General features: G+C 43.1%; 1 protein-coding gene across 3 annotated transcripts in view; it reads left to right on the top strand.

Annotated features, from left to right (window-relative positions):
• The window catches only part of CRACDL (CRACD like), a 67,239-nt gene that overhangs the window by 5,332 nt on the left and 38,215 nt on the right, over positions 1-23,692 (top strand). Inside the window, exon 1 of one of the 3 annotated variants that reach the window (XM_054813699.1) lies at positions 17,433-17,660. The exons of the other annotated variants lie outside the window; for them this stretch is intronic. The gene's annotated coding sequence lies outside the window, so the exon portion shown is untranslated. Of the gene's footprint in view, positions 1-17,432; positions 17,661-23,692 lie in introns of those variants that run through there. 3 annotated transcript variants of the gene reach the window in all.

Raw genomic sequence — 23,692 nt, 5'->3', positions numbered from 1 at the left:
TACGGGAAACCTACACGTGTACAAGGTGGTACATACTTTTGGTGGTGTCCTCTACCAGCTGGCTTTCTGATGAAGTCCGTTGCTAACCTGAGACAGAAGTAGTTTTCAAAAGAATCCTCCAAGAAAAATACCTTGACAGTACTGAAGTACAGCTTTTTCTTTTATGGCTACACTTACGGTTTTAGGTGTGATGTGCAAGTCTGAATTCACAAGGGGGACACACTCGTGAGAGTACACAGAGTTATAAAAAGTGCTTCAGCTTGTGCTGCTGAGCTACAGTCTCCATAATTTATTATATTCTATGGATAAAAAACCACAATAGCTCTGCTTTTTTTAAACAGCAAAAGAGTTTGGTGGGGTTTGGGTTTGGGTTTGTTTTTTTTTTTAATCAATTTATTTGGAATGGTGGTGTTTAATATTGCCTCCCTGAAAAGCTAAAAACTCAGCGTGCTTTGTTTCTTTATCTGCAGCACATGAAGGCACTGGGCAGGGGACACAAGTTGCAGTTTTACCCCTTTGTATCCAGAAGGGATAAGTGAGATGGGATAATTACCCAGTTTCTCTTTCTCCATGTCATTCTTCTTTTATCACATCAGCTTTGGCAACTCCGCTATTTAAAGAAAAATAGAATAACAAAGGAACAGCTTCATCTTCTAACTGATTGTCTAATACAATGCTATCAACTGCCTGTATTTTAGAATTTAGAAAGGGGTTTATTTGATTCTACACTTGATTAGATTTCATTCCTTCCTAAAATGGAAAATATTCCAGCACTGAAGAAAGAAGCTATAAATACAGTATAACAGAGCTTAAAGAAAACTCAGATGTGTAGATAAAAGGGCACTGTATGCCATCAAAATTAGTAGCTCCTGAAATCTTACAGTTGTGACATTCATTCCTTAATGCTGGAATTGGTATCGCTAAGCTTCTTGCAAGGTATTAGGGGTTTGGGCAGAAGCAAGGGCTGCACTGCACCATGGAAACATGCAAGAGAGACATAGGTACTTGGACAAATTAGAGGTTAAGGAGGGACAGACATGCTGTCTGTCCTTCTAACCACTTCCACTCCTAGAATAAGAATGAACTGCTAATTTCTGAAGCCTTCTGAGTTGGTATAGCATTTAATGTATCACCACTGAGGTGACAGTTTCATAGCTAGGAATGCTGTGCATATGGCTTAGGTCTCTGCTTGTAAGACTACAAAGCGGAGAGATTCCGAATTTACATCACTTTATGTACTGCTCTGCAGCAAAAAGACATATAAGTCTGGTCTCACCAAGATCCATTTTTTACTTAATTATATGTTAGCTTAAAAAAACTACTGTACAGAAAAACATTGGGAGAGGAAGAGAATTAATGTCACTGCTTAGTGGTACTAATCAGTGTACAGAAGCAGAGCACGAGTGAAGTATATATAGGAGTAGCTGGTGATAGTTCTCCGTTCAGCCTCACGGAAACTTTGGATTTGGTTGCCATCCCTGTCTTCTGCACCGTAGGCTGGTTGTGTAGTATGCTCAGGCATGCTCTCTGTTCTTTGGAAATAACCAGTCATGATAGCTTGGTAAGCATTCACCTCAGGGTCATCTGTTCTTCTCCAGCCTGCTGACGGCAAAGTCTTCATGAGAGAATGTCAGAGTGGGCAAAACTGGGAAGATCTTTGAGGTTGGAAATCACAGGGGAAAGACGACAAAAGATTGTTCCCCCAACCCTTTTATTTCATGTTTCTCTTTGGTGAGGGGGCAGTGTTGAGGGTTTTATCAAAGGATAAACAATGTAATTTTTATAAATTTAAATAAAAATCAAAACTCTGCAGGGATAGCGTGGTATTCAGAAAGACTATAGATGGCAGCATCGTAATAAAATAGAGCTTACTTGAAGTCTAGCCCAACAGAGATCAGTCCTTAGTTCCTCCAACAGTGTATCATGAAGAAATATACAAGAGCGTGAATCAAAACGAGCAGATGAGGAACGTGTTGGGGCTGATCACCAGTTAAACAAACAGGTAAAATAGGTCAATCAGTCTCTTAGATCTGTGTGTCCTGAGTTTTGTAAGCATGAATGAACATGCAGAGATCCTCTTTCTTGGTGCCTTGTGTGGTCCATTCAGGCCAGCAGTGGTAGCTGGGTCTTGCTACCCTGGCACATAATCCAAGCATGAAAAAGAAAACACTATCCTCATCAGCAGGATTCTCCCAGGATTTTGAAAGGGAGATTTTAAAAGAAAGACAAGGTAGTATGCTTCAGTGAAGTGTTCTGAATGTTCCTAAGTGGCTAGTGTCTTTGGGACACTGAAGGTAGATGGACTCTAAAGGCTGATGTTTTTCAGAGAGGAGTGCTCAACAGTTGATGAAAATGGAGCCTATTTCAGGTATCTTAAATTTGGCTTCCGAGCATGAATGCATCCAATGTATTTTTGATAAAGACAGCCCTTGTTACTGTAAGGAGGATAACATTTTTTATTTCCATCCCTCCTACTTACCATTAAGGTTTATGGGAACAGTTAATGTGGTGTATTACCTTGTCTCAGTGTGTGCCATCATTTTCTCCTAGTGTGCTAATTGCTTTATAGCAGAAATGAGAATTTTTTTTTCCCACAGCCCAGGGAGAACTGTGTGACCCATTTGACAGGGCACAGATTCACTTTCTTGTCCAGATGCATCCCCCCCAAAAGTACTCAGCCCCAAATTATCAAAGTGAAGTCATAGACTGTATTTGATCCATGGGTTTCTTGTTCCTCACCAATCTGCTTTCTAAGATACTGTGCAGTTTACTGCTCCAAATATTCACGTCAAATATGTACTTATCTCAAAGGTTATTTGATTCAAAATAATGGGAGCTATGGTAAACACATTGTTTAAAATCTTGTAGCCTAGCTATTTTTCACATCTTTCTGTAAGTGAGGTGAAAGTAGGAAGAAGGTATGCTGCAGACTGTAAAGCCAGACTGTCTAGTTGCTGCTGAACTGACTGATGAAGAGTGCTGTGATTCTTTACTAGTTTAGGTTTTTTAAGTGAGTTGATAACTGTATTTTGGTGTTTTAAATTGATTGCGCAAATTACAGAGTTCTGGATAGCATACATCGGTGAAAAGATGCTGGGGAAAAAAGTGTCACTGTGAAAATTATTTGTTCTTTCTAATGGCTTCACGTTCCCTTTTTTAATTACTTCTGCAAAAACCCTTTGACAGAATGCCAAACCAGTGTGAATTAAACTACTTAACTATTTCTGCTTGTCTTGTATCTCATGCTGCCAGGCAATGTTGAAATTTACCTCAGCAGCTTCCACGAGACTTCCATTTATTTGCTCAGAGATAGACTTGAAGCAAGATCTCAAAGCTGAAATATGCAGGTGATATTTTTTTATTTACCCAGGAGGAGGAAGACAACACTTGCTTGTAGTATTACTTCTATATTTCTTTCTTTCATAAGCCAGCAAAATGGATTAGAGACATTGTACTTGGGTGTCGAGGGATAACAGAAGTATCTCTCTTACACAGAGGCTTTTAACATCTTCAGGGATATAATTCCAGTCAACTGCAATAGGATTGAGGCACCTAACTTGCAAATCCCACTGTACGTCTTATCAGCTAATGATTCCTGTTCATTGCAAGAGGTGATGGCTCCCATCTCTATCTTGAAGCATTTAATGGCTCTGAAAACTTGACTCTCTAGAACTATATATTGAAACAGTGGATGCTTGGAGTGAGTACATCTGAACTTCTGAGCACAGGGTGTGCCATGCATGTATCATAGCTCTGTCTGGGTAGTAGCTGCATGTGTGTTATTTTCACCCTCTTGTTCACGTGCCTTGGTTTCAAGGAAAGGAAATTTGGTTCTGCAAGCCAAGAGGCAGCTGTCATGCACCTTGGGCATTCCCCAGATCTGAACAGTTTTGGGTGGCTGGACAGGGAAGATGCACCTGTCCTGCTGAACAGCACAGGGAAGCTCCCTGAGTCAGGCTCTCACTGATCACCTGTCCTCTACAATTGTTAGAACATACCTGGACACGGCCCTGGTTAGGTAGGCTAGTGATGGTTTTCAACAAGCAGTGTGGATGCAGTCACCTTCTTTCGAGGACCGTGGGAGTTTAGCAGTCTAGTTTCAAGCCATTGGCTCCAGTGCCACAGAACAGTCCTGAGAGCATTTCATTTACAAGAAAGATGCAGCCCGAGGCATGCCGCAGAGACTCCTAGATATGGGCTAGGCTGTATCAACCACACCAAGCAAAGTGATTTTGTCCTTACCCTGAGAGATGTCAGTAGGTGAGGGTTTAGTTATACTGGGGGGGGGAGATGAAATTGCCTCTTCTGTTTTGATGATTTTTTTTTTAAAGAACAGTTCTATTTTCTGTGCCAGCCTGTGCTGTATTTTTGTAGCACGGTATGAATGATTTATGTTTGATCCCACAGTTAGAGAGAGCACTTCCAGTTTGTAGGGCAGGAGAGGTCATTTGTATGTTGCTGTGAAGGTCTGTGGGAGCAAATGCTGAGCTTCTCACAGTCACAGCTGACACTTAACACTTCTGAGCTAGAGGTAAGGTCAGTGGGCAGCAGGGTGCTGATAAGGGTAGGAGTTCCCTGAAACAGATGAGTATTCACCCAGTTAACGCTTATTATTGTCTTATCCCCCCCCCGCCCCCCCCCGCAAGACTATAGCCCCTAACCCAAAGATGATCTAACACAATGCTGTTCCAATAGCTGCTGTAAGCAGAAGACATTCTGAGTATAATTGGGTTCTAAACACTGATGACTGATCACATGAATCTGATAAATTCTTATGACAGGATTTGTGGCTTTGAGGTTCATTGGAGAAGCCAGATTGTGCCTTATTTGCTGTTAAGGCTTAATAGAATTGCCCATTGATTTCTCTGCAGCCAGGTCCCCCAAGGGATTTATTCATTCAGGGATTAAAATTGTTCCACGGTTGTCTGATTTGTTTAAAGCTCATGTGTTACTCTTAACTGGAGACAGTGACCTCAAAAATAGCCAAAACCTTCCATCATCCTTATGTGGAAGAAAAAGGTGTACAAAAAAAATCATTTTCTAGCTAATGAAGGCTTTTATACCTCTGCTTTTGTACCTCCCTACTTCTGCTTGCTTGAGTCAAAAATGAGTTGAAATATCTGCCTGATGAATTTGTTTGGAGTGGAGGGAAGCCAAGAATTATTTTAACAAATGTTTTAGCTTGACACTGACTATGGAGGCTTAGTTTGCCAAGCTGGAAAAGTGAATAATTGGCAGTTTTTGTGAGGCTTATATAGGGTGTGGGTCATCTTAAATGTCAGTTCCAATCTGTGTTACATATTTGTAGAGGAGCATATCTTGTGAATGAATTGACGCATTCTCCTCATTTTTCTCTGAAACAACTGATTAGTTTTGAGAAACCGTGGCACATACTGCAATCAGCTGAGAAGCCTAAAGGACTTCAGGAAATCTACTCTTCTGTCTGCTGGACAGAATTTCACAGGTACCTGCTTCCCCTGTACATGTGTCTGAAGGAGCGCCGTGTTGGGTGTCGTGATGGTGTGAAGGTAATGTGTCTGGTAAGCTGGGCTGCAGAATACGGTGAGGAGCGTTACCAGCTCTTGTGAAAGATTGATGGAGTTCAGCACAGGAGAGGGGGCCTTCTAGCACTGCTCCTGTGAATGTTGGGTCCCAGTGGTCAGTGTGGTGCGTAGCTGTCCTGCTGTCTGCAGCCTCATGGCTGTACAACAGGCTCTCTAGCTCATTTTGACAGGTTTGCCACTATTAATTCTTGCCACAGCTGTGAAAGAGATCAACAAAACCCACCTGAAAGCGGACCTGCTGCTGCTACTTCCACTTTTGCGCCAGCATTTGAGAACACCGAGTAGCATGTATGAATGAAAACATACTTGAGCAAGACAGAGTGAAGAACTGCTGCAAGGTCAGAATTGGTGTTGTGACCCTGGATTCACTTGAGTTCAGGCTGTCAAAACTTAGGTCAAAACCAGGCAATTTTTAATAAGTTTTAGCCAGTGTTAGTCTGGTGATGAAGCCAGATTCGATCCTGATAATTAGAAAAACCAACCCAAACCTTGATTCCATGGATGAAGTAGAATTCAGTGAAGAGGAGGGAGGCTTCTCTGAGCATCACTCCCTACTTCGTTCCGCCATCAGTGAGGTGGTGCTCTGTCATTAGGCCTTTTCAGGGAAGTTTTCCCAACAGCTATTCTCGCGCTCTCTCAGACTTTCTGCTGCCTTTCCTGTATTGTTTTTCCTACAGCATTTCTCCTTCCTTTCTTTCTTCCCCACAGAAACACCTCTACCATACAAATATGTGCATTTGTGATAGCAATCTTAAGGGACATCTCCTTTGGCCCACAACATCAGTTGCTTCTTTGGACTTGCTGTGCATCTATAGACGATGGTTTTGTTGCTCTCGTTATCTTCTTTGATAAAGAGTCATAGAATCACAGAATGGTTTGGGTTGGAAGGGACCTCGAAGATCATCTAGTTCCAACCCCCCTGTCACGGGCAGGGACACCCTCCCTTAGACCAGGTTGCCCAAAGCCCCATCCAACCTGGCCTTGAACACTTCCAGGGAGGGGGCATCCACAAGAAGCTCTGTTGCATTTTACACTTGCTCTGAATTATAGCCATTGCTTCAGTAATGCTTAACTCAGTCACAAAAACTTGGGTTATTAATTTTCCTGTTGGCTTTTAGCTTGAAATTTAACAGCGGAAGATGATAGGAGAGAGAGAGACATTTCTGTCCTAGAAGCAAGTTGAAATTATGTGTGTGTAATAATTTAATACCGCATATCTGATATTCCAGGATCCCCAAGTGGGCTTCAACCCTTGAACAGGCAAAGTTCAAAGTTTTTATGGGACTGAAGGTTGGTCCATTTCAGAGATATCTGATGCAAGTAAACGTTCTGGCTCCTCTCTGACATTTGCAGTGAGTCTGCAGTGTATGGAAGGATAATGCTAGCTGGACCTGCTGTTTTGACAAAATTATGTTCTTTCAGCTGGTTACTGTCTCTCATGTAACTCAGCACTATTAGCACAAGCATATGAGGGTTTATATCTGGACTCTGGTGGAGTGCTTTAAGGAAATGCTGTCTGTTCTAGAGTAAAGAGGTTGTTTCCACAACTTTTGTCATGGTGAGAGGATTTTTTTAGTACAGCTGGTCCTGTGAATCTGATGCCAAATGACTCTGTGAGCAGAGAGCACTGTAAATTGTTTGTCATGTGTACACAAAAGATTTTTGGTCAGTTTTCAAACTGCTTAAATTTTCTCTGCAACTCTTGCAATGTGCCTGATGTAGCAAGTTTCTTAGTCAAAGCAAAATAAATAAATGGGTTTACTGGCAATTAACCTGTAACCTTTAGGTCTAATTCTCTAATTTTTATTCATATTGCTTCAACTATCTGGTTTAATAACCAGCTCAGCTGCTTTGTAGTCTTATTCTGAATGAAAGCACAAGCTGTAGCCCAATCACAACAATAATTTGTATTATAAAAGAGGACCATGTGTGCAAATAGGTATTTCTCAGTATGAACCTTCCTGTTGGACTCATGGGGACATTGGATCTGTGGGTGATGGTGGTGGGAGCCTCCAGCAGGGGCTTTCTGGCTCCATCTCCACAAAACGAACTTGCAAATTCTACTGAAAAGTATTTTGTTGTTTTTCCAACCACATCTGCTTCTACAACACTAAATTTTGTTGGCTGTATCTCCACAATATAAAGTCTCATTTCCTATTAGCTTTTCTTATCTGACTAGTTGTTATTGTAATAGCCTCTATTTCTGAAGCATAAGGCGAAATAAAACTGACCAACATATAGTTTTCATCATAATATTTATAAGTGCTTATACTATTTTATTTTCTCCATCACTCTTCAGGATGGAATTAGGCTGGAATTTACAATAGCACTCAGCATCATCCCAACTCTGTTTACTTTGCTATCAGATTTGGCCTAAAGCTGAGAGCTCGTATTAGCTCAGCCCAAGAGTCTGCTGTTGTGTCATTAAAATACAATATTCCACAACAGGTCTGTACAGCGGGTGGTGATCTGGAGACAATATCTGCTTTAATAGGTTAGGGTGAGGAAGCAAAAGCCATTTGCTAATGTAGGTGAGAAAGGTACTGCAATAGGAACATGCAAGTGGTCTACTTATATGAGAAGGTTCTTAATGAAAATGAACTTCAAATGTTAACTAGTCTTCCTGACATTTCTTATTAAACTCTCAGCCACTTTGCTTAAGAACAGCAGATTGTCAAATACCAGGGGAAACTACTTCAGTTTTTAAATGTTTTAGTTAATTATGTTGGATGTGGAATGTCTGATAACGTGCTGTGTGTTAAACCAGAACGCCCTGACAACTTTGTGCAGACTGCTTGAAAAGAACATTATTTACTTTGCTGAGTCAAAGCAAAAACTTGAGTGTGTCAGAACCAAGGTTCATTGTGCAACCATAACCTGCCTCTTGCATGTGAGGTGGACTTCAATTACACCACCACAAGCTAGTCATCCTTTTGCCCTCCCACTCAAAGGACTTAAAAGTTATACCACCTGCCAAAGTTACAAGCAACTGAATATAGTGAAGGAAATTAATACAAGTATCACTGTTATCTCATCTCTAATAAAATATGACTGGCTTATAGTGAAAGCCTGAAGGGAAGTTAATCAAGAAATAAAGACATTGTGTGCTGCATAAATCAATGCTGATTTCACATAGCTGTAAAAGTGAGGGTGTAAATTGTTTACATACAACTGTCAATTTCAAGACTTTCAAAACCAACTAAAATAGAGAGAAAATTACTTTTTCCTGGGCTTATATGTCATTGAAGAAATAAAAGGTACTTAAGCCCCATTTTCTTAAAGGCACTGTAGAATTTAAGAATTTTATCTAGATTAGGAAAGTAGTTTGCTCTGCTGTATGATTATCAAATCATACAGTAATCAGTAACAAGACCATGCCCAACTTATTGTAGAACAGACTATTTAAAAAAAATACCCGGTTTGGATGTTCAGATGGCTTTTAAAGTATGTTAAGGCTTTATTGCCTCGGTTTTCATTCTCTCCTCTTTTCTTCTTGATGTCACTGTTTCTTGCCTCAAGTGAATCCCAGGGAGAACCTGCACCAGGAATGAGCCAGAGAAATGGACCACATGCAGAGAGCCGTCAGATTCACAAATGGAATAAGCTGAAATTTGTGGCAGGGGCAGGAGAATAAGAAAAGGAAATTATTAAAAGTAACTGTGTTTGTAATAATGTTTCATCCTGCTACTTCAGAGGTTGCATACAGCAACAGGGCAGATGGTGCCTATTTTGTTCTCCTTGGTGTCCTGCCTGGCAGCTCGGCACGCAGGTACCCACCATCCAGTCTGCATGGGCTCAGCTCCGTGTCGGCCGCAGCGCCGCCTCTTGCCCTGATGATAACTGGAAAGAAATGGAGAGAGACAGTGTCTCTGCGAGGGTTGTTTGGGGTATACGGAGGAGCGGGAGCTCAAAGTGTTGCCCTTTGGACCATTAGAGTAACGCAGTAGGCACACGTGGGAGGAGACTGGTATCACTGTGCATTGTATGGAGATCCCGATTATTTCATTGCTTATGCAATAGCTTGTTCTTTCACTGGACGTTGGCCTTCGACAGTAAAAGAACTTTTGTGAGTAGTTATAAGGCACTGAAGATTGTCAAACCTTGCCTAGAGCGGATGCAATTACATCATCATAAATGTATTCAGAACATATTCATATACACAAAGAGAAATGAGCTATACTGGCACTTCATACCCAAGTGCTGTATACCGATAGCTGCACAGCAGGCCGTTGTTCCTTTCTTTAGCTCGTATGACCCAACCAACCAGTGCATGTCTTGCGTACTATACTGTATTGTGTATATTATAATGGATTGTCTGTAATACGACTGGGTGTGTTTGCATCAACTTCAGCTTAGGTGGAACAATAGCTGTGAACATGCAGAGACATGGACCACAGTGCAAGCTGGACAAGCCCTCTGAGGACTGAAGATGCTGATGAACCCCTGTTGTTCTTTTTCCTCATTGCTGTTGTTATCCGGGGGTGAACATGGCCCCAGCCTACATAATCTCACTATATAATATGAAAGCCATTTAGCCCTAATGCAAAGGGGAAAAGAATAAAGCTTCTTTGTTCCCCATCTCACCACTCCTTTCCCCAGGAGACCCTCTCTTGGTTACCATGGATATGCAGACTGGTGGTACAGTCTTCCTGTCCTTTATTCAGTACACCTACTAACATCTGTACCCGTGCAGCTTTCAAATATAGACCTGGCTTGTGCTGTATCTGGCTAGATCTGGTGCTGTTTTACACATTTCTGTGACGCGTTGGTTTTGGCTGGTTGTTCTACCTTCTCGAGCAGATGTAACATTTCATAACTTGTCACTGAATTTTTATCCATCCATTCATGATGGTGACAAGCAGAAATCTGATTGCCATCTCTTTATGAACCACTAACATGAAGTACATAAAGCAGCTTGGGAATTTCAAGAAACATGTTTCTCAGCACCACTCCCCTGCACGCTGGGTGGTGTGTGAAGTATCACATTACTTGAAGACCTGGAGCAGGCGGGTCAGCGCAATACAGTTCAGTAGCGAAGGAATTTGCATTGCAAAAAAATTTATACATCTTGTTCTTCAGTTGCACTCGAGTCTAATTGTGCTTGATTTGGCACTTACTGGGTAATTAGGGAATCTTTCTTTTGGCCTCAGTGGGCGTTGGATCAGAGCGGCTGAGACCAAGGACACTGAACTAGGATAGGTTTATTAGTTTCATAACTGAGGTGGGAAGCTCTGGAAAAGTAGGACCAGGTCTGTAGTGTCAGCATTTATCTAAATGTTAAGAGATCCAGATGCTGCAGACCTTGCACTGTTCTCACTTCACTATTTGATGCAAACCTGAGAGCAGGCGGGCAATTTGGATGACAGCTGAGCCACCAAAAACACAAGAGAATCAGAAAAAGACAAGTGTATATGCAAATTTAAGCATTTAACTAGGAGTTCTCAAGCTTTTGTTCACTTAGACTACTTGGATAAATTGTTGGTCTTTTGTGACATTCAGATATGAAATGAAATGAATATTTTTTCATGAAAGGAATGTTTTTTTCTTACTTTAAAATACCTTTAAAAGAGAGCAACAATAATAATAAGAGGATTAGAAAATGTGTTTGTTGAGAGTGTTGCTGTGCCTATGATTTGTCCAGAGCCATGCAAGATCTTCTCAAGTATGAATAGCACCAAGCTTTTTACTGCTCTTATTATTTAATTGTATTCTTATAGTATTCAAAGGACTCAGCCAGCACAAGGAGCTATTGTGCTTGGAACTGTGCAAACACTCAAGAGACGGAATCGTCTCTAAAAAATTTTGAGTTTAAAGTAACAACATGGGTAAAACATGCATATTCAGGCAGCTCAGAAATACCTTACTGTTAGGCATTCAGATGAGGTCATAGCGAGACCTTTGGGCACCTTTGCCTTCCTCCTCCCTCTGTGCTGCCTCCATCCTCTGCCTCACACCCTTCCCAGCCAGCTGCTGCTGCAGTTTTGCAGGCCCCTGTCCTGGCTGCCAGAGTTCTGGGCTGACAGCGGTCGCTTGCCTTTCCCTCTCCCCTGGGGTGCTGCCCAGGCCAGGTACCCTGCAGGACTTGAGCACGGTACCCATATTCATGTCGGTTATTTCACAAGAGTCCCCGTACATTGTCACTGAAAAGAGCAAGACGGTTGCCAAAGACTGTGGAAAACAATTCGGAGGATCTAAGTCAAGGTTTTTTTCCATACAGCGTTTGTTTCTTTTGGAAGTGCACATGCAATTCTCTGCCATTAGCCGCTGCACAACATGATATCCTCTCTTTGTACGAGGCCACACACAACATCAGCTGCTGGGGCTGCAAATCCTGCTTCTAGACAATAACCACAACGCAGACCACTTTCCATCATCAACCAAACATGGTTCAGTTCCTCTCGGTACTTGTCTTTCGCTCTGGGTTTGTGCTTTGTTCCCTGTTACAACTTTGCTCCTGTGGTAATGGCTCTCAAAGGCACAAGAAGGAGACCGGTCTGCCTGCTGTACTATTTTGGATGCCAAGTTGACATCAAGAATGAATCAATGCCATGAGATTGAAAAGCAAGTGTATCATTTAGCTGTTTGGACCAACAGATGGCAAATGTAGAGGAAAAAAATCAATCTAAGAGCCAATCCAGGGAATAGACATTAAATAAAGCCATCTGGCAAACGTATGAGGGGAAAGAAGAAGATGAGGCCAAGTTCTGCTTTAAATATCGGCTCACAACCAAGAGGAAGTTGCTGGGAACTCATGCCATGTGAGAGCAGACTTTGACCCTGTAAGAAGCTCTGTGGAGTGTCAAAACCTTTGGCAGCATTGAGGACTTATAAGAAAGACTCTAAATTGCCAAGCAGAGAGAGCCTAAGCAGCAGCAGCAGCATTTCTGCCTGTGAGAGATCCCAGTGATACTCCACGTAGAGTAGCGAGTACAGGACTGCTTGATCCCCCACGAGGGGATTGAGAAGACTACAGCTAGGAACCTGGTTTGTAGAAAAGGACTAAAAAGAAGGGCAGGGAGTAAGCAAAGAGAGTGATCTAATATATCCCAAATTCTGAAAGGCGTTGATAAATCTGGTTTTATGCCAATGCTGTGGCAATTTGTTACTTTTGCCCTACTATTATTCCCAGAGAAGAGAAATGTACGTGGTTTTGCGCTCAGGCTTTTAAGTAAAGTTTCAAAAGACAAGCACAATTCATTGAAAAGGGAAATGGTATCTTACATAAGTGCCCAGCCTTTCTTTTGGAAACTTGCTCTCAGGGAATGTGATTTCAGAACCCAGAAGTCTAGCAGATGTTATTACTATTTCTGTTTTACAGGTCAGTGCTTTGGTTTTTTATACTCTGAGAAATGCACACAGCTGCTAGCCTGTCTTTTACATTATAAGAATAAGGCAATTCTGTATCTTATTCCTAACTTATACATGTGTGCTTTTTTTTTTTCCCTGGTAAAATTGGGGGACTCTGGCACATCTTGAAAATTCAGATTCTCTAGTAACTGACTTTTGTTGGCAAACTGTGTCATCTTCTTATTCCCATAAAGAGCAATGGTGGATCATTTTACAATGACTTTTCATCTTGATGTCCAGGCCTGTGGCTTTAAACAGAGCAAATAATCCCACCGCGCAGGCTTAACTGCAATAAAAGGAAACAACTCAGTATTGTAACGTCATTTTTAATGCCTCTATTGATAATAAGGTTCATGTCAATGATGATGTAGTAGCTATATTTTGTGCGTTAACTGTTGGTTTCAGACACTTATGTGGAAAATGGTTGCCAACTCTTACTGAACAAGTTTTTCAAGTATCTGCTTCCTTTCCATCTCATCTGTATTGTTACTGATTAGTTATTGTATCTGAGAAAGTTGTCTTTAGTTTCCCTCAGCATCTAATAGCCAGACTAACAAAAAGGCAGTATTTCTGTCCCTCTGCTCAGATGAATAATTCATTGCCCTGCACTTTTTGTGTAAAGTAAATTTGAACTGTTTCTTTTGTAAAGATTATTTACAAGAGAGTCATGGACACACAGAAATTCATTTGCTGCCTTCAGGCATGTACTTATATTTTTACAGAGAGGAAAGTAACAGTTTATTTCTATTAAATTTGGTTAAAGAATTTGCTATATCTAGCATTAGAGGGATGGTATCCTTTAATTGGGGAAGTCGGAGTTTGGCAGGTTTTCAGTGCTGTTCTGCTGCTATTCTCCCCAGCTCAGACGAACAATGGGCTGGAGGGATGCTGGCAGTGTTGCTTGGATACAATTCATCAGTGTGAATCAATGCTTCACGCAGCTCCTTCTGCATCTGAACAACCAGGAGACTTCTCGATACTGTATTACTGATGTATGCGGAGATGTGACCGGATTACCTACTATCTCAATTACTGTAAAACTATACCTTTGCAGAGAGATTTGGACAGCAGCGTTTGACTTTCAGTGGTGGAAGTCAGGCAATTTTGAACTGTCTGTTTTACGTGGCTTTACAAATACATAGCTGAGTAAAGCAAATTTTGAACAACGTATTTTGTTGCAAGGTGTGTTTGATGAGTTTGGTACTTTAGCATCCTTCCGTATTCATCAGGAAAATTAAATCCTTCATTAAGTATATTCCCCTGGAATAGACACGTGCCTTGCTGAAACCTGCCTGCAGGCAAAGTAAAGCATGTAAGAGGAGCTGCCGCCTTCCTCTTACTCAGTGCATTCGGCCAGGTCCTAAGCTGGCATAAAATGAAGCTGGTGGAGTTATGCCAGTTTAGACGATAGGAAGATGTGACAGGTTATTTTTAACACCGTGGAATGGCTTTTCTGTACCCCACCCAGATCCATTTTACTACTCACCCATTCTTGCTGCTCAAGATGTGAACAGAGGAAATGTTAAGAGGGAGGAAAGGTGCCCAGTTTGGTCTCTCCCTTGAATCAGCATTTCCAGCAGCATTGTTCCCATCTACATCCTTTTTCTAACTTTTATATAAAACTGCTTTATTGCTTTGTGGTTCTCACTGTTTTATTGCCTGTTATCGCTCTGCTCCGTGTGCCATTCACACCCCCTTTTCCGCACAGAAGTTTAAAACTGCCCATGAGTCTTCACAGTTTTTCGCTTGTGCTTGAAAACACCTAAAAAAAATCGATGGCCGTATAATAATTGGCGGATTTGCCAAGAGTGTCAATGACAAATCACTGACTGAGCTATTTGCTCATCTGTGGCCTGGAGATCACTGGATTCTGGCACCTTCCTGAAGGGTTGTCTTCATCACCAAGTATCTCCTATGGCTCTCTACCCACATGACAGTCCTGGTAAATGTCCTTCAGTCTGTCTACAGAAAAATCCAGAAGTATTTTTTCTCATTTTCCTCCTCCCCTTTCACATCTGGAATTCTTGTCCCCAAAAGGCTTTCCCTCTCCCTCTCTCTCTCAGGCTCAGCAAGTCTCCGTTTCTTCTCAGATCTTCTATACTTGTGTCTTTAAATTTCTCTTTGTCTCTATTAAGGGCCTCATTATTAAAAGCTTCTATTTGCTGCACCTTTCATTTTGCCAAGCTTCCTCTTTTTCTCTAATTTATGTTATTTAGTGTCAGCTTGTTGCGTTGCTGAACATTAAGACCATTTGGAAGAATTTGTAGGAAAAAATGCACTGAAGTGGCACGCACTTCACTCGGTTTGCAAAAGAAGAGTCTATAGTAAAAAAATGAATCTAGCGCTATCCAAAATACAAATATTTCCATGAGCAGGTTCTCTGCATCATTCTGCCTTCTGGTAATGGTATCTTTAGGATGGCGTTCCATAAAGAAAATTGTTTCAGAATACCTGCACTACTTAAAATACAGTCACACTGCGCAAGACCTATGATTTCTGACTTGCACTCAGTATTGTTACGTGATCAGCTTTTCTTTAGCAGAAGGTATGTATTTAACAACTTAAATTTTCATTTTGTTTCCTCCAAATGTCACTTGGTTATCTATAAAGATTTTTTTTTATTGTGATTCTCTTTAAAACCTGGATTAATTCAGCTTTGCTGCTTCCTGGGTCATAACATCCATAACTATTCTGTTTGGAATAGTACTTTTGGTATAGGACTTAACACTGAGCTCTTCCTATTTCTGCAGAAAGATGAGAGAAGGTTAATGAGCTAAAGAACTATAATTTTCCTATCAATGTGATGGGCTTTGGCTGTTGTTCAGAAAGGTACTTGAAGCACTGTAATACTCATCTGCTTTTGGGCAGTTATAATTGCTGCAGGGATAGACTGATTCCCTGGGTAAATATGGACATTTATGGGGGAGGGAGAGATTTCAAGCAAAACTAAGATACCATTGCCTAACCCTGAGCCTGTGCTGAACACAGCTTCATTGGGCCACCGATCCTGGCTGTATGTAATAACGAAGAGAGTGCCTTTTTGGGGTACACTACACACATCAGTGGTAAACCTTAGGTGTGCCATTGCACAGCGGAGATGGTCTGGCGTTTCTGCAAAGACACTTGTATGCATTTCCCTTCCATTAAAGCATTGCTTTGCTTTTAACAGATGAAAAGCTATTGTAAGTTATGGAGTAATTCCCTTTTAAAGTCATAGCTGGACTTCTCTAGACACAACAGGCCAGCCTTCCTGTGCTCGAGACCCCTCTTTAAAAGAGCTTCTGCCCACATGGTGGCTGGGTGGTAGGTATACCCGCCGCAAATCTCTCATGCAGAGAGTGTGCCCTACAAAGATGATACTCAAGCTACTCTGCTGGCTGGACCACAGGTCCTCACTGATACTCCTGTCTGGGACTGGCAGCGACCGCCCGAGCAAGGAGGGAGCCACTCACGTGTGAAAACGTGCCCAGATGCAATGGGGGAGCATCCAGCTGGGACGAAAAGACTTGTTTCTGCACCGACGCCCCTCGTCCCTCCCAGCCTCACTGGCCCCTCCAGCCTGCGGGGGCCGTGCTGCGTGCGGTGTGCGCAGCATCGCTTCTTGGCATTCTTGTCAAGAGGACAGACGTTCCTTGGAGTCAGTGGAAAGCAAACAGGCATTTTTTCAGATAATCTGGTCTGTGTGAGACATTTATATTATACTGCATCCAAGGAGTCATTATTTCACTATACAGCATAACTTGGGTCAGTTATACCCCATGAAAAGGACCCAGAGGCGCTTTAGCTCTTCAGGTCTAATTCAGCTCTTATTTTTCATCTTTTAGAAAATGCATACTGAGGACGTTGAAGCTAAATAGAGGAATTAATACAATAGCATGCCAGTAACTTAAAACATTTAAAAGGACAGAAAATGCAGAGTTCTTGTGTCATCATTAACTTTCCTGATTTGCTTCTCTACAGGTTTTTATGTTATGAATTTGGCTTTAGAATATGCTTCGTGGCATACGTGTCTGGGATAATCTTCATGTCTTGATTTTTGTATGTTTAATATTCTGCCATTGCATTTGTTAGTGCCGTGGCTGTGTGCATGGTGGATAGTTTCTTCCATTTTATCTAATGACCAGATTTGAAATACAAAGATCTTATTTCAAGGTTAAAAACTTTCTGGTTTCATTGGCATGAAAAACAGAAAATTCACCCTCCATTTTTGCACGTGTGCTTCCCGTTTTCGCAACAGGTGCCTTTTTGTTGTAAAAGTAGCTTGGCTGCTGTCCCTTTGTCCTGGGTGGTGCTACACAGTGGCCTTTGCAAAGCCAGGAGTAACTTTGGCACGTCCCTGCCTTTCCAGGAAGGACCCAGCTAAGCTTCCTGAGCAACATCAGCCTCCGCTAAGAATTCAGGTCAGGATCTCCCTGCTCGTTTCCTAGCAACTGGGGGATACTGGTGCTTTCTCCTCTGACTGACTCCTTCGGCGTTAGATACAGGGATCACTTGGTGAAGGGATTGGGGCAGTGCTAATAACTCACGCTTCGGGAAGGCAGAGTGTAGCCCCGTGCTGGTAACTGATGAGACGTAGGGTGCACTATCCAAGTCGAACCGAATTGAGACTTTCAGAATCCTCCATGCAAACTTGAAAGTGCCTCTGCTGTTTTTGCTACCGCTTAAATGTCTGGCGAGGTGACAGATCCTTTTTGAAACACCAGTAGCCTTTTGTGTTACCTTGAATCTGGCAAACAGGAACGTACGCAGGTAAGCAGCTGAAGAAAGCTTATGTCTGAAGTCCTTTAAAGGTTGTTTTCCTGCAGGTGTCATGCATTTCTTGGTTACACAGATGCACAACATTCAGTTGTGCGAGTATTGACCTGCCTTTGTACCTATTAAAGTTTCATCGGATGGTAAGTAAAAAAGTTAAGTGGAAGGATGAACTCTCTTCCCTAGTTCCTTGTGGTGTCTGTCTGTAAAGTGCTGAAAACAACCTTTAAACTTCTCTAGTTAATTTATTGTAGAATTAGCTAATGAAAAATCCTTACGTGATCAAGAGTTATCAGTTGCCATGCTCTCGCTGCAACTGGCTCCTTGTAGCACTTTTACAAAAATGGAAAGCAGCAAGACCATCTAAGTAAGTATTGTGTGCAGGGGCCAGCAATCATTGCCTCTGGTTGGTAACACAATGGGATTTGTTACTGCTTTTTGTTTTCCTTTGATAGATTACAAGTAGAAACCCTTTGACAAATGTGAAAATTTAAGTGATGTGCTGTTCTAAAAACAAATGTTGAACCAAAAATTTTGTCTTCCTGGTGCTGTAACCTCTCTTTTCTACTCGCAGATAGCAGAGATGGTGGGAGGTATGCTAGGGTATATTCATATCTAGTGCTGATACAGGGCCGGCATGATAGTTTTCTGAAGGACCACTCCTCACAGAAAATAGTTTTCATATTTTGAAAAATGTGGAAATGAATGCCTGCAAGTGCATACAAGCTATTTAACTTGCCTTTTTCAGAAGTGTATAAACAGTACATTCCAGCTCTTCAGCGATATGATTTGGTACAGCTCCAATTAACTTCAGCAGTGGTCTGCCAAGTGACATCAGCCAAAGATCTGGCTGCACATCTCTAAGACAGGTACACTGCAACCATGTTCATAGGATTTTTGCACAGGAGGCTGTAGTGGTCCATTCTGTAAAAGTCCAGAATTCTTTAAAGCCATATGTTTTAATTATCTATAATATGAAGCTGTTAAATTTGAGTCTGACTGAGGCATTCAGGACTGATTTCTTCAGAGACACTGAGTAAGTGCAGTTTCAATTGATATATTTGACACTTGGTATTCAGAAAAAGTTCCCAGAGTGTCACGTTGCATACCTGATACAGCGGGCACCTTCCAAAGTGTGCATGTCTGATTTGGTATCCCAGGCTTTTTGTCTCTATCATAGATACGGGAGAGCTCATACATCGTTCCTGGGACTCACAGTGTATGTGTCCACTGAAGAAGAGAGAAAAAATCTATACCAGGGCAGGATCTTTGTGCAGTTCAGGATGTTCTTTATTACAAAAGGCTCTCCCAAGTATGTAACTTCACACTACTGTGTGTTTAGGTGATGTAGGACAGAGAAGGAGAAATACCTGTTTGAGGAGGTACTTCACATTTCATTTAATTGTTCCAATCTCAAGGTCAACAACTTTCAGGAGATAGTTAACAGCAGAAACCTCTTTAGTCACTTTGATCTAGCTGTTTTAGTAAAGCAGCACCCTCAGAGGATAGATGGAACCTGAGAGATTAAGTTGTCCGGCACTCCCTGATCTTCTGTTCACAAAGCCTTGTAGTGTCCTCTTAGTAATGCTCTTCTGCCAGAGCTGGGAGCTCTGCTAGACATCTCACTCCCTGCCCACTGCCATGACTCACAAATATTGTCAAAATGTCTGAAAAAAATGTTAAAAGGAAGGAGGCCCCTAAGCAAAGAGGGTCAGATTTTCCTCAAGCTTGAGCTAGTACATTTGCCAACTGCATGTAAAAATATTTTCCCGTTACACTTACACCAGAGACACTCTGCAGATACACAGATGGCTGGGCCCTTGCAAGTCCAGCCAAGGGAGCGTACGTCGGTGCTTCGGGGTTTGAAAAGAAGCTGGAATGGGTCCTGTAGTCTGGTATTGGCAGCCAGCATCAGCGATCTGGGTGGCTGGATGTAGGAAAGAGCCAATCTGGGGAGGTTATTGGAACATACGGCTTGCACAGAATGGCATTTCTTGACAGCAAACGGCTCAGACATGTTCTTGGACTCTGCAGTAGAGAGCGGGCTAGAGCTGGAAGGTGAATGCTTTCCTCTCTGCCTGTTTGCCAACCTATGCAAGTCTAGCTGAGAGCTGGGAAGCTTAAGTCTAATAGTGACCTCTGTGTCATCTAGCTGTAGAGGCTGCATGGAATCCAGTGCTTGGTTCTGCGCATCTGGCTGCCAGAAGAGGTGAGCTCGGAGTGGGGTGTGTGCAGAGAAGGGTTGGTAAGATGGCCAGGAGAATGGAGAGCTTTTCTCTGGGAGGAAATTAAGGTGCTGTGGCTTGTTTGGCTTCACAGGTGAAGGATGAAAGGGGAAACAGTAGTCTTCTCTAAATACTGCTGTCAGGAGAGAAAAGCTGCCTCAAGAAAAGGCATATTGGCGCAAAAATAAATAGGTATAGACTGGCCATTTTGTCTGGGAATTTCTAGCCATCAGAGTTACAAGGTTCTGGAATAGCATTTCAGTCAAAGGGATGGGGAAAATTGAATAGTTTTCAAAATAAGACTTTAATCAGCCTGTGCAAGGATTATGCAAAGTGTTTGCCAGCAACAACAAGGGACTGCATGCTCAGGAAGTGCCCCCTGGTAGTATGTTCCCAAGTTTTTTCTTGACACACCTATGCGAGGCTCAAAGATTTAAGTCTGCCAAAACATCGCATTCCTCAGGAGACTTTACCATATGAGAAAACTGAAAAAGTCCAGGCAATGCATGGAGCCCCTGCGCTGGGAAGGGGCTGATGGGTGGGAGGCATCTGATAGTTATAGGTCTTGCAAAACCACAGAGCTAAAGAGCCTTTGTAGGCAAAACAATTCATGACTAAAATATGTAAGAGACTGGATGGGTGCTGACCATCTCTTCTGTGACTTTGGACCTGACCAGGGCATCAGGAAAAGCCAAGAGTCCTGGGACACTTCAAAGGTACCATGAGACCGGTCATTTTGGACATGAGTTTTGATTTCTTGCTGTAACTCTTTACACACAGATATTTCACCTGCTTCCCTGGGAAAGCAAGCAAAACACAGCAGTTTGAGGCAGGGAGTTCCCTCCCCAGGAGAGGTGGGGTGGCCCTGGAGGGCTGTGCCATGCCTGAGGGACAGGTTGCCACTGAATGAAACCACTTCAGTGGTTTTACTCCACACCACCTGATTTGGTTGGGATGATGGCAGACCCACAGTAGGTGAGAGGAAAGCCCACCACAAGCAACTTTTTCTCGCACAGCTTTGCTTTCTGAGGTTCAGTTAGGAATGCTGCTCTGCCACTCTCTCTCCCAGTGGTGTCCCTTTTGTTCCCCATGAGGCGGTTGTGCGCCTCTCTGCTCCTCTTCCTGTGTCTGAAAGAGCATACTCTTAAGTTAGATTTTTCTAGTGTCTGGATGCCAATGCCATTTAATTTATGAATGCTACAGCACATTTTGTTGTGCTCATTTAAATCAGGCAGAGCTCATGTATCGTACAGTCACGTGTAAAGGTGACGGCAGATGAGAGCTCTTTATGTCGTGCTGGATTTCTGCAGCTCACTTGTGCTATATCTGCCAAATTGCAGGCAGGAAATTTTTGAATTAATGACAAATATTTCCCAACAGTAGTTAGTTAAGTGCCTGCACATGTTAAATTAACCATAATAATCTTGTCATAGTCATAAATTAATAACCTGCATCTCATCAGGCTTTTGAGTATTGAAGTAAAACATTTGTGGTGTAGTCAGAGAAGGGAGCCTGGGGACAAATGGGATAAGTCTCCAAATGGATCTTTTCCTTTCTGCCCCTTTTAAACAACATTCTCAGGTTGTTGTGTATCCTTTGGGGCTTACTTGGCACGGGGGCTGGGACGGTGGGGATGGGAAAGCAGAGCACCTAACCATGAGCTGCTAGATAACCCTGGCTTCCCTCTGTCCTCCGCAGAGAGGCATCTCCTCAGAGTAAGGTGATTCAGAGCTATTAATATCTGAAGTGTCTTCTTTTTTCCATTGCCTAGAGGGAGATGCAGACAGAGACAAACGTGCATGTGAGAGCTTTCTGCCAAAGAGATCTTAAACCAGCAAGGGGTTTCACAAGGAAAGTGGTCCTCAGGTCAGAGGAGAGGGAGAATTTCTGCCCCAGTGGCAGAAATGAGAAGACACTGAGGGCAAGTGGTGATGTGAGAAAAAGGGGACATTTCTCCCAGTGTATTCCACACCAATGGTCTGTGGGACCCCTTCCAAGGGAGATCCAGGGAGTGGGATCCAGTTCCCTTTGCCTCCTGCTTTCCACTGCACCACGGGGTGCCATGGGGAGCTGGGCCCTGGACCAGAGAGGGCACCTCAGTCTGTGCCATCGGCTCCTGCAGAGCTGGACCAAGGGTCAGGCCCGGAGCTGAGCACAGCTTCTGCATGACAGACTCACTGTGGTCCTTACTCTGAGGGATGCTTCTTGAAGGACATGGAATCATAGAATCACAGACTAGTTTAGGTTGGAAGGGACCTCAAAGATCACCTAGTTCCAACCCCCCTGCCATGGGCAGGGACGCCCTCCACTAGACCAGGTTGCCCAAAGCCCCATCCAACCTGGCCTTGAATGCTTCTAGGGATGGGGCATCCACAACTTCTCTGGGCAACCTGTTCCACTGCCTCATCACCCTCACAGTGAAGAATTTCTTCCTAACATCTAATCTAAATCAACCCTCCTTCAGTTTAAAACTGTTACCCCTTGTCCTTGTAAACAACCCCTCTCCAGCTTTCCTGCAGCCCCCCTTTAGGTACTGGAAGGCTGCTATAAGGTCTCCCTAGAGCCTTCTCTTCTCCGGACTGAACAACCCCAACTCTCTCAGCCTGTCCTCATAGGAGAGGTGCTCCAGCCCTCCGATCATCTTCATGGCCCTCCTCTGGACTCACTCCAACAGCTCCATGTCTTTCTTGTACTGGGGCCCCCAGAGCTGGACGCAGTACTCCAGGTGGGGTCTCACAAGAGTGAAGCAGAGGGGCAGGACCACCTCCCTCGACCTGCTGGTCATGCAGTTTTTGATGCAGCCCAGGACACGGTTGGCTTTCTGGGCTGCAAGTGCACATTGCTGGCTCATGTTGAGCTTCTTGTCCACCAACACCCCCAAGTCCTTCTCCTCAGGGCTGCTCTCAATCCATTCTCTGCCCAGCCTGTGTTTGTGCTTGGGATTGCTCTGACCCACATGCAGGACCTTGCACTTGGCCTTGTTGAACTTCATGCGGTTTGCATCAGGAAAAGCATTTAATCTCTCCATACTTTTGTACCCATCTGTAATACATCAGTGCCAGCAATTCTTTTTCCCCTTCGGAGAGCCTTTTCAAGTTGTAGGCTGGTTGTCATCCCAACGTAGTATATGTATGGACTGGTTCAGCATAAATTCATCACAGTAGGCTTCGTAGTGGTATGAATGGAAACAACTGTGCCTTTGTAGTACAGTTTCTTGAAATGCCGTGATGTTGTCCAGAAAGTCCTACATGACTTGAGGTAAGGGACAGGCCTTTCAGAGACCTGCGAGAACTGGCAGCTGCCTCTTCCACTCTTTTTTCTTCTCTCCACCTCCAAATAAAGTGGCAGCACCATGATAACGTCAGCGTCATTCTCTAAACAGCATCTGGCTTCTGCCAGGCCAGTCATGCTCCCCTGCTGCAGTATGCATCCCCCCCATGCGCTCTCTGCAGGACTTCACTTCTCAGTTCCTCCCTTCTCCTGACTCCCCGCCGTACCCTGAACTGTCCATATTCCCTAACAGCCAGCCTAGAGGCTCATCAGGGCTGCGCCTGGGCAACGGGTGTACTGACTGCTTGGCTGGCTAGCAAGAGGAACAAGCAACTGCTTTCCTCCTGCTGTCAGCTTTCCTGCAGTGGGGACTCTGCACAATCACCTTTTTTTTTTACAAAACTGGTAGGAACTTCATAGCTTTGAGATGCATCTCTCTATCAAACTCAGCTGAAAAGGACCAACGGCTTCAAAAGTGGTGGGGAAACGGGAAAATGGAGCAGCACAGACAGTGCAGTCACAATGTTGTTTCCT

Source organism: Grus americana, chromosome 1 (assembly GCF_028858705.1).
Source record: "Grus americana isolate bGruAme1 chromosome 1, bGruAme1.mat, whole genome shotgun sequence".
NCBI classification, from domain to species: Eukaryota; Metazoa; Chordata; class Aves; order Gruiformes; family Gruidae; genus Grus; species Grus americana.
The sequence above is the reverse complement of the archived record's forward strand: the minus strand, read 5'-3'. Positions and strand labels throughout refer to the sequence as shown.